Source organism: Stenella coeruleoalba (genome assembly GCF_951394435.1).
Source record: "Stenella coeruleoalba genome assembly, chromosome: 3".
Taxonomy (NCBI): domain Eukaryota; kingdom Metazoa; phylum Chordata; class Mammalia; order Artiodactyla; family Delphinidae; genus Stenella; species Stenella coeruleoalba.
In genome coordinates this window covers 35,025,778-35,043,322 of record NC_137148.1, presented here as the reverse complement: position 1 = coordinate 35,043,322, position 17,545 = coordinate 35,025,778, and the positions used below count along the sequence as shown (strand labels likewise).

Genomic DNA, 17,545 nt, shown 5'->3' with positions numbered 1-17,545 from the left:
AACTCCAGTGTACATCAGAATTATCCAGAGAGCTTTTTAGAATGAAGATTGCTGGGCTTAATCCCTCCTTTCCTCCTAGTTGCTGATGCGGTGGATCTAGGGTGGGTCTTAAGAATCTGCATTTCTAAAAAGTTTCCCAAGTGATGCTGCTGCTGCTGGTCTAGAGATCACTTTAAGATCCACTGCTGGAATACACTGAGGCTGATTAATTTCTGTCCCTCTCCTGTATAGGCACTTTTGCCTTAAAGCTGAAACAACCGTTACCCACTCATGGTTTAGTACAGAATGGTAATCAACAAAGAACAAGCAACAATCTCCTTAAAGGTGACTATTTCACACTACGGCAGTACACCAATTAAAGCAAAAAGAAAGAACAAGAACAGGTGAGACTAACCAGTCTTAGTTACCAAGGTACTATAAGGGAGCAGAGACAGATAATGTAGAAAGTTTCATTCTGTGGGAGTGTAGCAAGTGACAGCAGAAGGTAGGAGTGTTTGTGAGGATAGGAGGGAAGAGATGAGACATTATAAGGTGTTAAGATGTCAAAATGTTCTCAGCATTTTTAAGTACATGATTCATTAGGTAGTGAATCATAGAATTTACATTGTGAGAGATCATCAATACGATCTTTTCCCCCACATACGAATTTAAGATGTATGTGTGTGGATTTGCATAAATATTTATTCCATAAAACTTTAATGTTAAAACTGCTCACTTGGCCTCATATTCATAAATTCACAAGATCCTCTTATGGTCAAAGATTTCTTTTGCAACTGGAAAAACAAGAAACAAATTACATTAAGCACCTAATATTATATAACAAACCACTAATACGACAAAGAAAAATGCTAAGTCCCCTTGATTCTTGGTGAATAAGGCAGACATTAATGGAAATAAGTAAGCAATAGATGTTTATTTTTCTTGGATACTTTGTAATTTAAGTTGCTTTGCTTTGCTTGAGGAAAAAAAAGTAGGGGGAGAAATTTAATCTCAAAAGATTAAATTTGAACGGGGCAGTGGTGAACAAATATAATCCATACCCTACCCTCTCAAGAATCATCAGTAAACACGATTGAAGTGTTCTTCCTATAAGAAAAAGTTCTAAAAAGTTAGAACTGGGAAAATTTAAACCTGATGTTTCTCATTTCCTTCCAACTTCTCCTGTGTCTGTTGCAACACTTGACTTTTCCTCTGTATCTGTGCCGGTGGGTTTCTGGATGGCTGGCACCGTGGTCTCTCTGGCTATTGCTCCTGAGAAGAAGAGGCTCAAGCTGGGCATGTCTGAGCTCCCCCTGCCCTTTCCTCTAGCCCCTTCACGCTCTCTCTCTGCACTTCCTGCTGTCAAAGTTATCATTGTCTCCAGTCGCACAAGCTCAGAAGCTCAGAGAGAACCCTGCCGACTCCTGCTTCCCTCTCAAATCTAGCCTGTTCCCAGTCTTCTCCATTCCTCTTTTATAATGTCTTTCACACCTGTCCCCTTGTCCCCTTGTCTCTCTCCTTCTCTCCCTCACTTCCACTTCCACCTACCCACTCTAGACCCTCCTCAGGGCAGAGTGGTTAAGAGCATGGGTTTCAAGCTAGGGCACCTAGACTTTGCTGCCAGCCCCCATGCCTCGGAGCTGGCGACTTCTGATGTTAAAGTGTCTGAGCCTCAGTGCCATCATTTTATTTTAAAAGTGGGCATAATAATATTTGCTCATTCAGTTGTTATAAGGATAAAATAACATGCAATGCATAGCATGGTGTCTGGCACACAGTAAGTGTCCCCAAATAGAGTGACTATAAAAGTTATCATTCAGGAGGTGAACTTACTGTGTAGCTTCAATTTTCTTTGGCACCTTATATACAAGTACTTACTTTCTTATCTAATCTTGTATTCCAAATTTTCTTTTATTTTCTTATATAAAATTTTTATTGCCTTTTATGTAGGATTCATCTTCCACCCTGGAGGAGAGGACCCTGTAGAGAGAGAAAAACAAGAATTCACTGTGTAGGGATAGTGGTGAAAATGTCTGCCTTTGTGCAAATGTCAGAAAAATCAAAGAAGGCTCTCCCCTCCTTCTCCCAGCAGTATTCATATATTATGTTTAAGTTTTTAGGGTGCTTTCATATTTGCCATTTCTCTTGAACTCTACAGTTATGGATCACATTGTGTCACTCCCAAATTCTTATGTTGAAGTCCTAAACCCCAGTACCCCAGAATGTGATCTTATTTGGAAAAAGTCATTGCAGATATAATTAGATTTTGATGAGGTTATACTGGAGTAGCTCCTATTCCAGTATGACTGGTGTCATCATGAGTGGGGAAATTTTGGTCCCAGATGCACACACAGGGAGAACATCATGTGAAAATGAAGGCAGAAGTCAAGGAACACCAAAGATAGCCAGCAAATCACCAGATGTTAGGAGAGAGGCATGGAGGAGATTCTCCTTTGCACTGTCAGACAGAGCATGGCCCTGTTGACACCTTAATATCAGACTTCTAGCCTGCAGAATTATGAGATGATAAATTCCTATTGTTTAAGCCATGCAGTTTGTGGTAGTTTGTTATGGCAGCTAGCAAACTAATATGCTTACAAAGATGCTATGAGACAGAGAAGGTGGTGACTGTAAAACAGACTAGGGTTCGAAGGAACTACTTGAACAGTGGTAGCTGGGGATGGACCAGGAAGGCAGGGAGTTGCTGCCTGGTAGAAGTCAGGGGACCCAGGCTGGGTCCTCAGGCAATGCCTGTTTCCCTCCCTGCTCAGGCTTGGCAAGGAGAGGAACAGGAAGTTAGATCAGAAGATGAGGCCTGAGCTAGCCTCTGGGAAACCCCAAAGCACAGGTAGCCATTTCCCCATTGCTGAAGCTTCATCTTCCTGAGAGTGGAGTCCTGCAGGACCATTAAAGGGCAGAGGGCATTATGCTCCCAGCCCAACCAACCCTGAATGGTTTTTAGTTTGTAGAATTTTCCATCTAACACAGTTTCCTAGTGCATTGAATTCTCATAGTCAATCAACATCACCCCTGCTCTATCTAACCCACAGGTCAGAACAAATTATAATTACACTTTTAAAGGCAAGAAGGGTAAGCTAACTCACAACCTCATGCCAAGAGGCATAGAACATGTGCCTGTGCCAGCTGTTTTCTACATCTGAGTTTTCCCCCCTTTAATTGTGAATTTATGACTGTTTAATGAATAACTGAATCAGCTGGAAGTCTGATATCAAGATAAGTAGGATTTTATTTTAACCAGAAAATAAATCCCTTTCAAATTTATCAGCTGAAGAGCATCCAGATCTACCCCCTTGGGAGCTAATTTTGGTATTTTCATGGTGATGAGAATGGCAGCCCAGAGTGGCTCAGGAAACAGATCATCCCCTAGGCATCATGAAGCACGCTGGTGGATTCTATCTCAATACCCTTTGTCACATTGAACTACACTCACTGGAAGGGAGCACCTAGCAACATGTCTGCTATGAATAGTGCAGAATTATTTTTTCTTGTTTTCTGTGGGTTTTTTCCTTCTGTGTTTGAATTTTAAAAACTTTTGTAATAAAAAAGTGCTACCATTCCCCCTTTATAGGTTCAGTCAGGCCTAGACAAACATCAGTGCAATCTTAAAACCCATTGAATTGAAATCTAACTGGCCTCTCTGTAATAAACTTGACAGATAAAAAGAGCACATACCTATTTAAATTTGAATTTCAGTTAAACAATGAATAGGTTTTTACTATAAGTGTCTCCCAAATATTGCATGGGATAGACTTATAGTAAAAAATTATCCATTATTTATCTGAAATTCAAATTTAACTGGATGTCCTATATTTCTATTTGCTAAATCTGGCAACCCAACTCTCTGTCAGAGATGGAGGTTTATCTATCCCAGTTTTTATGTTCCCTTAATCAAATAAGAAGATGTTACTGGGTTCTTTTTTTCCTTAGCAAAGAAGAACTTTGAGTGTGCTCCAGAAGAGTTTAAAAAATGTTCTCCCTGATCACTCAATTAAAAGGTTAAAATGCCAACTCATGAGTCTCACTTAAGTTGTGTTTAATAATTGGATTCTCAAGCTCCACAGGAGAGCCTTAAACACGGTAAAGAAATGACCCCTAGGATGTGGAACTCAGTTAAAACCTGATGTGAGTGTCCTTTCTTACTGTAGAATGTATCACTCTGAGGAAGCATTGAGATTTGATAGCACTGGAGACTACTGAATTTTTATTATAGTCTCGGTTATTGAAAATAACACTATTTATTTCTAATGACTTTCTAGAAATTTCCAAAATATATACTTGTATTTAATTAAACTGGTTTAAGAAAACAAAGGTATAGTTTTTATTCATCAAAATAATTTTCCCACACACTTGTTACTGTGCTCATCTCCAGGTCTCCAGGCCCAGGCCTAGGGACGAATACAAACTATCATTCGCAATAGTTTTGTATTTCTAGGTCTTAAAAATATATCACAGGTGGGAACGCTGCTTGGAATAATCCAGAATCCAGAAAGCTTTGTTACAGATTAACAAAATTTATTATATTGACATTAAGTGATATACAATGTAATTTTAAATACCACTCTAGATAGCAAGTTATTTTCTTGTGCAAGATATTGAACTCACTGTTTACTTTCTAATCTAGAAGATAATAATAGTAATAGTGGTACTTCAGGGTTTTGGGGGAATTATCCTAAAGATATGTGTAAAGTAATTAGCACTGCTGCTTGGCATATGTACATAGCACAGTGCTCAATGACTACTAGTTGCTATTATTATTTTATTAATTAATTAATTTATTTATTGCGATATGCGGGCCTCTCACTGTTGTGGTCTCTCCTGTTGCGGAGCACAGGCTCCAGACACGCAGGCCCAGTGGCTATGGCTCACGGGCCCAGCCGCTCCGCAGCATGTGGGATCTTCCCAGACCGGCGCATGAACCCATGTTCCCAGCATCGGCAGGTGGACTCTTAACCACTGCGCCACCAGGGAAGCCCTATTATTATTATTATTAAAAGTATTAGTTCATTTATAAAATCATAAAACTTGCAAAAGACACATAGTTGGAGAAGGCTTTTCCATACCAGTTCTTTCCTAATTTTGCATTCTGGGGCTACGATGGAAGGACACCACTTTAAAACCCAAGCACAGTGCTGTGGATGTGATGAAAAGATGTAGCCTAAATCCTTCTTTCTTTCCCCCTACCATCTACTGTTGGGAATTTTGACTCTTTACTGAAAGTATTACATGATGGCTCCATTGTTTTTTCCATGTCACCAGAGGGGCCCCTTTGATACAAGAAACACAAGAAATGCAACCAGTTAGCAATTTAATTAAAAAAAAATCTATATTCAGACCAGTGTGCTGAAGAACAGTGAATAAGAGAGAGAATAGCAGGATTTGAGACTGACTAAAAAGCTGGAGATTGGTTTGAAATGCTCACATTTTAATTAATTAATTTTATTCTGAATGTGCTGGGGAGCCATTGGAGGGGTGTAAGTAAAGGAAAGACATCATTACCATTGCAACAAAAAGAATAAAATACTTAGGAATAAACCTACCTAAGGAGACAAAAGACCGGTATGCAGAAAACTATAAGACACTGATGAAAGAAATTAAAGATGATACAAATAGATGGAGAGACACACAATGTTCTTGGATTGGAAGAATCAACACTGTGAAAATGACTATACCACCCAAAGCAATCTACAGATTCCATGCAATCCCTATCAAACTACCACTGGCATTTTTCACAGAAGTAGAACAAAAAATTTCACAATTTGTATGGAAACACAAAAGACCCCGAATAGCCAAAGCAATCTTGAGAAAGAAAAAAGGAGCTGGAAGAATCAGGCTCCCTGACTTCAGACTATACTACAAAGCTACACTAATCAAGACAGTATGGTACTGGCACAAAAACAGAAATATTGATCGATGGAACAGGATAGAAAGCCCAGAGGTAAACCCATGCACATATGGCCACCTTATCTTTGATAAAGGAGGCAAGAATATACAGTGGAGAAAAGACAGCCTCTTCAATAAGTGTTGCTGGGAAAACTGGACAGCTACATGTAAAAGAATGAAATTAGAACACTCCGTAACACCATACACAAAAATAAACTCAAAATGAATTAAAGACCTAAATATAAGGCCAGACACTATAAAACTCTTTGAGGAAAACACAGGCAGGACACTCTATGACATAAATCACAGCAAGATCCTTTTTGATCCACCTCCTAGAAAAATGGAAAGAAAAACAAAAATAAACAAATGGGACTTAATGAAACTTAAAAGCTTTTGCACAGCAAAGGAAACCATAAACAAGACGAAAAGACAACCCTCAGAATGGGAGAACATATTTGCAAATGAAGCAACTGACAAAGGATTAATCTCCAAAATGTATAAGCAGTTCATGCAGCTCAATATCAAGAAAACAAACAACCCAATCCAAAAATGGGCAGAAGACCTAAATAGACATTTCTCTAGAGAAGATATACAGATTGCCAACATACACATGAAAGAATGCTCAACATCAGTAATCAGTAGAGAAATGCAAATCAAAACTACAATGAGATATCATCTCACACCAGTCAGAATGGCCATGATCAAAAAATCTAGAAACAATAAATGCTGGAGAGGGTGTGGAGAAAAGGGAACCCTTTTGCACTGTTGGTGGGAATGTAAATTGATAGAGCCACTATGGAGAACAGTATGGAGGTTCCTTAAAAAACTAAAAATAGAACTACCATACTACTCATCAATCCCACTACTGGGCATATACCCTGAGAAAACCATAATTCAAAAATAGTCATGTACCAGGCTTCCCTGGTGGCGCACTGGTTGAGAGTCTGCCTGCTGATGCAGGGGACACGGGTTCATGCCCCGGTCCAGGAAGATCCCACGTGCCGCGGAGCAGCTGGGCCCGTGGGCTATGGCCGCTGAGCCTGCACATCCGGAGCCTGTGTTCCGCAATGGGAGAGGCCACAACAGTGAGAGACCCGCCTAATGCAAAAAAAAAAAAAAAAAAGTCATGTACCAAAATGTTCATTGCAGCTCTATTTACTATAGCCAGGACATGGAAGCAACCTAAGTGTCCACTGACAGATGAATGGATAAAGAAGATGTGGCACATATATACAATGGAATATTACTCAGCCATAAAAAGAAATGAAATTGAGTTATTTGTAGTGAGGTGTATGGACCTAGAGTCTATCAGAGTGAAGTAAGTCAGAAAGAAAAAAAAAATACTGTATGCTAACACATATATATGGAATGTAAAAAAAAGTCATGAAGAACCTAGGGGCAAAGTGGGGATAAAGATACAGACCTACTAGAGAATGGACTTGAGGACAAGGGGAGGGGGAAGGGTAAGCTGGGAAGAAGTGGGAGAGTGGCATGGACATATATACACTACCAAATGTAAAATAGATAGTTAGTGGGAAGCAGCCACATAGCACAGGGAGACCAGCTCCGTGCTTTGTGACCAACTAGAGGGGTGGGATAGGGAGGGTGGGAGGGAGATGCAGAGGGAGGATATATGTATATGTATAGCTGATTTACTTTGTTATAAAGCAGAAACTAACACACCATTGTAAAGCAATTATACTCCAATAAAAATGTTAACCAAAAAAAAAAAAAAAAGGAAACACATGAGCAGATTTGCTTTTTGAAAAGATCATTCTGGCTCCCCTAATTCCCTCAGGCAATAAGTAATCTCTCCTTCTTCTACTTCTACTTTGTCTTTATTGTTTTTGGTTCTTTGTTTTGTTTTCTGTGTATATCTTCCTTGATTAAATGTAAACTTAATGAAGATAGAAATTACCTTATTTTATCTTTATAACCCTTATATTTCAGGGTGCTTTGCAAATAATAGTCAACATCAGTTTTTAAGTGTGAATTAGCGCACAGATAGGAACAAAGAAAGAAACATAGCCAGCCGAATTTTCAAGATAGGCTAAGTGACAAAAACCCAGGTGTTGACACTTCTCCTCCAAGGATGGCGGTTTTCACACCGTGTGTGGCTCACTCTGCACTGCATTAAACTAGAGCAGTTTCACCACAGGGCATTTAGATCAATCCAAAGTAAAAGCATTTATTATCTCAGTCACTGTTTTGTTTGGGGGTCATCAAAAAGAAATGACACAAATTGTGAAGGTGCTATTTCTCGGATACATGCTATATGAAAAGGAGATTCTTTTATCTGTACAGGATGCCCACGCTGTGCTGTTAACCATGGCCAACTGTCACAGGCTGGTGTCCTTACTGCTTTTCTGCATTTAGGTCAGAATCTTGGGAGCAAGATGCAAGAATAACAACACCTTGTATTCTCATACCACCACAATTTTTAAGTGTCCCCAAATGTTCCACAGATGTTCAAATGTATGAGGAATGTGTAGCACTGAGCAGTTAAGGGCTCGAGGTGTCCTGATTCTAAGCTAAGTTTTTATTAAAACAAGAATGCAAAGGATGTTTCCCACCTTTCTGCCTGTACATGTAATGCTTTGGACAAAAAATTTTCACCCAAAGTTCCAGTGGGGTATGGAAGACTGGTAAAGCCCACAGGACTTATAAGAAAGAAATGGAAGGCAAAGATTGGATGAGCTTTCCCAGTCGGCTGTGCATACATCAGGATGGTTGCCTGTCTGGGATTGGACTTCCAGAAGACCATGGAGCAGAAAGGATTTAGCCAAGAAAATGAAGGAGAGGATCAGAATGAGAATACCTCAGATTGGTATGAAGCTAAAAGGGGCCTGAGTGAAAAAAAAAATACTGACTGGGATGTTTATTGAATGCTTTCTCCATGGTGTTTAACATAAAACTACTTCCCCAAATATTTTCCCAAATCTTCAGTAAACTATACATTGCTTAATATTGCCTTTGAAGGGAGTCAATTCTTAGGAATGAATGTGGGGAAGTGCTGAATCCAGCTTCAAGTGTAGGTGTGGTCAAGAGCTGATGCTCTCCTGAAGCCAGGATCTATGGTTACACAGCTCCAAAATCAAATGCCATATTTCGCCTGATCTTGGAAAATTCTTGCCACAACTTTCGGAAATTCTTTCATGAACAACAGCAAAAAAAAAGATGAAGTTTTTATTCTCCAGAGTTTTATCTAAAAAATATATATAGCCTGCAGGATCTAAACTGGTGATAAATTCTTAGTCTGTACTTTCTAAAGATAATTTTTTGCTGAGAAATCATTCAGAGGACCCTGTTCATTAAACTGGCTGGACAGTATCCACATAAGCTCAGTCTTGCTGTCTTGCAAATTGTTATTGGAAACATGATTAGACTCCAAAAATACATCTATTTGACTTGCAACCTTTGGCCAGCTGACTGCTTTTTCCTGTCTCATCCTTTTACAACCAGCTCCATTGACAGCTGCTTCCTTAGGCTCTCATAAAGGAATGTATGCTCTGGGAAATAAGAGAAAAATAAAAAGAGAAAGGAAAGCAGAAAACCTGTTCTGCATCAGTTCCCATGATGAGGTGGGGATTGTAGGGCTTCATTTTATCCAAACCCCCTGAACACTTCTGTTATCCGCCAGACTTCCCTGATGAGTCTGATGTTTCCTGTTTATTTTTTAATAAACTTTAAATTGATGTATACTACGTAATGAACCACACATAAGTCTAAAATTCCATAAATTTTGTGCTCGCTTCGGCAGCACATATACCAAAATTCCATAAATTTTCACAACAGTAACACTCATGTATTCACCACTAAGGTCGAGAAATAGGACACCAGCAGTATGCCAGAAGTCCCCCTCATGCCTTCTCCTACTCATTGCAACCTTTATTCCTTGACAGGAGTAAACTTTACTTCCAGTTTCATGGATTAGGTGTTTCTTTCTTAATACTTTATCTGTAAATGGAATCATATTAGTCTCCTTGAACTGCCATAACAGAGTATCACAGATGGGGTGGCTTTAATAATAGAAATTTATTTTCTCACACTTCTGAGGCTGAAAGCCCAAGATGAAGGTGTCATCAGGGTTGGTTTCTGGTGAGAACACTTCCTGGCATGTATACGGCAACCTTCTCACTGTGTCTTCACATGGCCTTTCTTCTGTGTGGACACTTTCCTGTGTCTCTTCCTCCTCTTATAAAGACACAAGTCCAATAGATTAGGGCTCCACCCTTATGACCTCATTTAATTTTAATTATCTACCTAAAGGCCCTATCTCCACATACAGTCACATTTGGAGTTAGGGCTTCAACATATGAAATTTTAGGGGTGTGTGTGTGTGTGTGTGTGTGTGTGTGTGTGTGTGCACTTTAGTCCATAATATTCAGTATGTACCATTCTATGCCTAAATTTTTGCTTAATATTATGCCTGAGATGTTCATTCATTTGCTTTCATGCAGCTTTCATCCATTTGTTTTCAATGCTGTAGCATTCCTTTGTATGGGTAAAATATATTAGCCATTCTATTGTTGATGGACCTTTTAGTTGACTCCAGTTTGGGGTTATCACACATGAAGTTACTATGAACATTCTTGTGCATGTCTTTAGTAAATATATGCACACACTTCTGTTTGGTATTTCTCCCAGTAGTGGAGTAGTTGGGTCTTAGCATATGTGTATGTTCAGCTTTAGCATATATTGACAAAGAGTTTTCTAAAATATTTGAGCCAATTTACACTCCCATCAGCAGCATATGAGAATTCTGGTTGCTCCATATCCTCACCAACATAATTATTGTTGACCTTTTACATCTTAGCCATTTTGCTTGATGTTTAGTGGTATTACATTGTAGTTTCAATTTACACTGATGACTAATGATTTTGAGTACCTTTTTATATTTATTGACCTTTTGATATACTATTTTGTGATGCACCTATTTTGCCTGTTTCCTTTTGTATTACACGTTTCTTCTATAGACTTGTTAGGGTTCTCAATATACATGTTAATTTTTCTTCAATTCTGTAGTGTCAAAGAACAATTTCTAGATTTTTTTAGTCACCATTGACATAGAAATATTTTACTCACATATACAAGTGAGAGCTGTCATTAGACTGCTGTTAAGAAACAAAGGCAAAGTATAGACTTATAAGAAGAGAGAAAAGGAGAAATCTGTGGACAATCTGAGCAGTCTGAGAACAGTGAGTTTTGTTTTACTCTGTTTTTCGTGGAGGAGTCAATTGATGTTGGTGGGTGGATTCTCCAGAAGTAAACACTGAGATGGAATTTAGGTCACAAATGTCTGTGAAGGGAAGAGGAATAAAGCAGGTCTGGAGAGAGGGAACTGCAATTCAGGACAAACAGAGTCATTGCCAACATTTCAGGGAAGAGTACATTTTGCCTTTACATTTTTGGGGGTAAACTGATAAGCTAGAAAAATAGTCAGTCTAGGCACTTTGCCCTTGTGCAGGCTGGGTAGTTTATCAAAAACAAAAACAAAACAATTTATTATCTTTTAATTCTACAAAAATTTCTAAGAGTTTAGCTGTCCTGTAGCATATCTGGACATTTCTTTCTATTACCAGCCCCACTTTAGGCCAGTTCTTCAGATTCCCCTCATCAAAATTTCTCAGTGGCTTGTCTTCCCCCTCCCTTTCTAGTGTATGCTAACGAAGAGAATTTCTTTGATTTGTACTTAATTTTAGTTCTTTAAAACTTCTAAGATAATGTAGGAAAATATCTTCATGACCATAAAATAACAGAAGTTTTCTTAAACAGAATATGAGAAATACTATTTAAAAAACAATTTATAAATTAGACTGCATTGAAAATAAGAACTCTACTCAGATGTCATTATAAGAGTTAAAAGACTATGAGAGAAAATATTTTCCCATACATTGTATCCAATAAGATTAACTTTTTTTTTTTGGTGTTTGAATATCCAATTGACCCAATGATATTTCTTTGTTTGTAGTCATTTTACTATGATGTTCCTAGGTGGATTTTATTTATATTTTTCTTATTTACTGTTTGTAGCATTTCTTGGATCTGTGGCTTGACATCTTTCACTAATTTTAGAAAATCCTTGGTCATTATCTCTTCTAGTATTGCTTCCACCCATCCTCTCTCTCTTCTTTTACTGGAAATCCAATTACATATGTTAGATCTTCTCACTAGTGTCCATCTGTCTCTTAAATGATTTTCTATATTTTCATCATTTTTCTTTCTGTTCTTTAGCCCGGATATTCTCTTCCCAGTTTTAAAACAGTTAGAAAATGCTCTCTTAACTTTGTCTGATATTCTGTTAAAAACAATTTGTTGAGTTTTTGTGTTTTTCATTTCTAGTATTTCAATTCAAGTCTTTTTTTCTCTAACAGATTCTAGTTCTCTGATAAAATTATCCATCTATGGTAGTTTTTCCATTATCTGTTTCTCTTCTCTTGGTTTTAGATTATTTGTTTTTGTCTTGTTGTACGCCTGGTAATTGAAAGAATGCTAAACATGTATGAAATATTGAGAGCTAATTAGAGATTCTGGATAACATTATCTTTTTCCAAAGAGAATTTACTTTTGCTTCTTGAAGAAAGATTAGGGCAGATTATTTCATCTCTTCTCAAACTGAGCTAACAAGGAGCTGAGTTTCAGCCTTCCTGCAGGCTGGTCAATTTCCTTTATTATTTAGGTTTTGCTCCTCAGGAGTTTCATCTGAAAATATGAAGTATTTTCCAGAGCTTCTCCTCCTTGGCAGACCTTGCTCTTCATTTTTTAAAAAATCCCTTGAGACTGCCAAAAACTCTGACCAGCTTATCAGGTTCTTAGTTCTAGTTATGAATTGTCAAACACATGTCAGAGCATAAAAGGGAACTTATTTCAATGGTTCAGGAGTATCTCACAGAACACACAAGGTAACTTGATCCATGGAGATGGAAAAGATGCTGATGTTCCTTGAAAAGAAAAGCATAACTAGATGTTGCACTCACTTCTCAGAACTTCTTTCTGAAATCATGACCTTTCAAGTCCTTGGTGCTTTGATGTCCCTTTAATGCCTTCAAACAAATTTTCAGAAAACATTTTTTGAGATTTCTAGTTGTTTTCAGTGGGATATGAAATGAGACAGTCCATTGATAGCCAAAAGTGGAAGGTGTTTTCCTGTCCTTTTAATTAGTACCCTTCAGTTCTGCATAAGTCTTTCCTCTCCTTCCCTCCCCCTTCCCAGTTATTGTTTTATCATATCCACAGGAGATGCATACCTAGTTTTAAGGAACCACCTTTGACTTTGACTTTGCCTTACAATATTTAGGACTGCACACTTATGTATTTCAATTCAGATAACACTGACTCCTGAGACTCACCCCTGCCTGGGCCTGGAAAATTTATCCCTACAACTCAGTAATAATTCTGAAGGCATTTGACAGTGTCCTATGGCTAATACAGTAAAAAAAAATATTGAAGTTAACTAATGTTTGATGTTTGCCAGGTACAAATAGTGTGTGTGTGTGTGTGTGTGTGTGTGTGTGTGTGTGTGTGTGTGTGTATTTCTACTAAAGTTATTTAGTGACTTTTAATTCTTATTTCTAAGCCTTATTATGGATTCTATTTTCTCCAATGGTTTCATAAAGAGTGAATTGAGAATTATGAGAGATGGAGATACCTGAAAAACTAAACTAATTTGTTTCCTTAGCTCAGAGTTAGAAAGAAACTTATTATAGGAAAATAGCTAAGATGAGTGAACCTTTGCTCTTGCCATTTACTATAAGACCTGAGGAATGATAAATCCCTTCCTGCTGAAGAAGGTGAGTATCTGAGGCTACATTGGAATAAGATTAAGTGATGAAAAATTAAGGATAATGTCATTGTGATAACTGGTAATAAAAACACACTGAAACCTCATTAAGCATAAAAGGAACTTATTGATTCAGGAGCATCTCATGTTACACACAAGGATTCAGGAGCATCTCATGGAACACACAAGGTAATGGATCAATGGAGATGGAAAAGATGCAGCCACTGCTAGATATCTCATCTGAAGCATAAAGCAAAAGAGAAATAATGTGGTTATTCTCCCTCCTACAACCCTCTGATCTGCCACAGTTTCTGACTGGCCAAACTTAATTGGAAGGCAAGAGAACTTTGGAAATAGAGAATGTATTAGCCCCCATGGGAGCAAAGAGAGTACAGGGAATGGATTTGAAGATAAGATGCAAATGACATATACTGTTATCAAAAGACAAACTATGAGTTTATTGTAGGAGAAATATGTGATAATGGTCCAGGAAATCCTATTTGAGAATACTATTTAAATGACAGTCTTTCTAAGGAAAATTTTAAAGGGGACAGTGATTTTAAAGACAGCGACATACCTATCTGAAAACAGGTATACCAGGAGCAGATTCTGAAACCACAGACATACCTCATTTTATTGTGCTTTGCTTTATTGCACTTTGCAGATATTGTGTTTTTTACAAATTGAAGGTTTGTGAACCCTGCATCGAGCAAGTCTATCAGCAGCATTTTTCCAACAGCATTTGTTCACTTGGTGTCTCTCTGTCACATTTTGGTAATTCACACAATATTTCAAAATTTTCCATTATTATTATATTTGTTATGGTGATCTGTGATCAGTGATCTTTGATGTTACTATTGTAATTATTTTGGGGTGCCATGAACCTTGTCCATATAAGATGGCATTTTAAGTGATTAATGTGTGTTCTGACTGTTCTACCTACCCGCTGTACCCCATCTCTCTCCTTCTCCTTGGGCCTCCCTATCTCCTGACACACAACAATGTTGAAATTAGGCCAACTAATAACCCTACAATGGCCTCTAAGTGTTCAATTGAGAGGAAGAGTCTCATCACGCTTCTCACTTTAAATCAAAAGCTAGAAATGATTAAGCTTAGTGAAGAAGGCATGTCAAAAGCCAAGATAAGTAATAAAGCTAGGCCCCATGTGACAAACAGTCACATTATGAGTACAAAAGAAAAGGTCTTGAAGAAAATTAAAAGTGCTACTTTAGTGCACACAAGAATGATAAGAAAGAAAAACAGCCTTACTGCTGATATGGAGAAAGTTTTAGTGGTCTGGATAGAGGATTAAACAAGCCATAACATCCCTTAAGCCAAAGCTGAATCCAGAGCAAGGCCCTAACTCTCTTCAATTCTATGTAGGCTGAGAGAGGTGAGGAAGCTGCAAAAGAAAAGTCTGAAGCTAGCAGAGGTTGGTTCATGAGGTTGAAGGAAAGAAGCCATCTCCATAACATAAAAGTGCAGAGTGAAGCAGCAAGTGCTGATGTAGAAGCTGCAGCAAGTTATCCAGAAAACCCAACTAAAATAATGAATGAAGGTGGATACACGAAACAACAGAGAGTCAATGTAGATGAAACAGCCTTATACTGCAAGAAGGTGTCATCTAGGACTTTCACAGCTAGGGAGGAAAAGTTAATGCCTTCCTTCAAAGCTTCAAAGGACAGGGTTAGGGGCTGATGCAGTTGGTGACATTAAGTTGAAGCCAATGTTCAATTACCATTCTGAAAGTCCTAAGACCCTTAAGAATTATGCTACATCTACTCTGTCTGTGCTCTGTAAATGGAACAACAAAACCTGGTGACAACACATTTGTTTACAACATGGCTTATCGATATTTTAAGCCCACATTTGAGATCTGCTGCTCAGAAAAAGAAGATTCCTTTCAAAATTTTACTTCTCACTGACAATGCACCTGGTCACCCAAGAGCTCTAATGGAGATGTACAATGAGATTAATGTTGTTTTCTTGCCTGCTAATATGACATCCATTCTACAGCCCATAGATCAAGGAGTAATTTTGACTTTCAAGTCTTGTTATTTAAGAAATACATTTTGTAAGCCTATAGCTGCCATAGATAGTGATTCTTCTGATGGATGTGGGTAAAGTAAATTGAAAGCCTTCTGGAAAGGATTCACCATTCTAGATGTCATTTTAAAATATTTGTGGTTCATGGGAAGAGGTCAAAATATCAACATTAACAGAAGTTTGGGAGATACTGATTCCAATGTTCATGGCTGACTTTGAGGGGTTCAAGGCTTCAGTAGAGGAAGTAACTACAGATGTGGGGGAAATAGTAAGAGAACTAGAATTAGAAGTGGAATCTGAAGATGTGACTTAATTGCTGCAATCTTATGATAAAATTTTAACAGATGAGAAGTTGCTTCTTACAGAAGAACCAAGAAAGTGCTTTCTTAAGATGGAATCTATTCCTGGTGAAGATGCTGTAAAGATTGTTGAAATGACAATAAAGGATTTAGCATATTACATGAACTTGGTTGATAAAGTAAAGCAGGGTTAGAGAGGATTGATTCCAAGTTTGAAAGAAGTTCTGTTGTGATAAAATATTATCAAACAGCATTGCAGGCTATAGAGAAATTGTTTATGAAAGGAAGAGTAAATTGATGAAGCAAACTGTTGTCTTATTTTAAGAAATTTCCGCAGCCATTCTAACCTTCAGCAATCACCACCCTGACCAGTTAGCAGCCATCAACTCCCAGGCAAGACCCTCCATCAGCAAAAAGATTACGACTCACTGAAGGCTCGGATAATGGTTAGCATTTTTAAGGTATTTTTAAAATCACAGTACACACATTTTTAAAGACATGATGCTATTGCACGCTTAAAACATTTGTATACACTGGGAAACCAAAAAATCCATGTGACTTGCTTTATTGCAATATTAACTTTATTGCAGTGGTCCGGAACTGTACCTGCAATATCTCCAAGGTATGCCTGTAGTGGTCTTCTTCGGTAATCATATGTATGTTGGGCATACATTCATATGAATGCATATTAATGCTTATAATATGCATTTTCACACATTTTCATATAATTGTCTTACTTATTCAGATATTTCATGACTTAAAAAAAATATTTCCCCTTGCTTAGCACATCATGTTGAACTGAGTCTTTGCGCATGAATCTGAATGTCTGATTCCTCTTAAGACATTGAATCCACCTGGCTTATATTTACCGTGTGGAGAAAGTTCACCTCCTGTGGCTGAAAAATATTGAATTAGAGCTAGTTTCTATCTACTGAAATGCTTCTCAGCTACGTTTTAAACTGTGAATAAACTGAGGAGTACAAAAGAGGAACCTCTTTTATAGGAGTTAGTGGAAAACAATTCCAGAATGTATTATTCCAGTTTTTATTTTACTCAGAACGGAATTAGATAAAAGCCCAACATATCTCTCTTCAGTTTTAGGATATCAAGAAATGGAAGACATCACCAATGAACCCAATCTACTGTTCTGGTATAGAAACATCATCAGCCTAACAATAAACAAACAATCCAACTCTTATAAGCCATGGAGAAAACAAAATAAATACTTTGAACTTAGAGTTAGGATAGAGAGGTTCCTCATGGGATGTGTGAACTTCCACCCCACTTGAACATTCTCTATGATTCTTTCCATGCAGGGGATGCTACCAAAGAGCAGGACTTGTAGTGGGACTGTCTCTCCCGTCCCTTGTCTGTAGGCTGCCATTTGATTCCTGCAATAATTGTATCAAATGAATTTTTGAGCCAAGATCACATCTACTACTTTGGATAGTCTTCTGGGCCACTGCCATTGAAAAGGAGGTTTGGAATTAAAGGGAGTTTGTTTATTTTAGCTTTACTAAATCTATTCTGGTGGTAGGAT

General features: G+C 37.9%; 1 protein-coding gene across 13 annotated transcripts in view; it reads right to left on the bottom strand.

The window, feature by feature from the left end:
- Positions 1-17,545, bottom strand: part of FBXO4 (F-box protein 4) — a gene marked incomplete at its 5' end in the record, with an annotated part of 415,710 nt that overhangs the window by 72,268 nt on the left and 325,897 nt on the right. For 6 of the 13 annotated variants that reach the window (XR_013827585.1, XR_013827586.1, XR_013827590.1 and 3 more), the window contains one exon: positions 716-1,959. The exons of 1 other annotated variant lie outside the window; for it this stretch is intronic. Of the gene's footprint in view, positions 1-715; positions 1,960-6,857; positions 6,979-17,545 lie in introns of those variants that run through there. 6 more of the 13 variants (XR_013827596.1, XR_013827597.1, XR_013827587.1 and 3 more) reach the window with 5 other exon arrangements.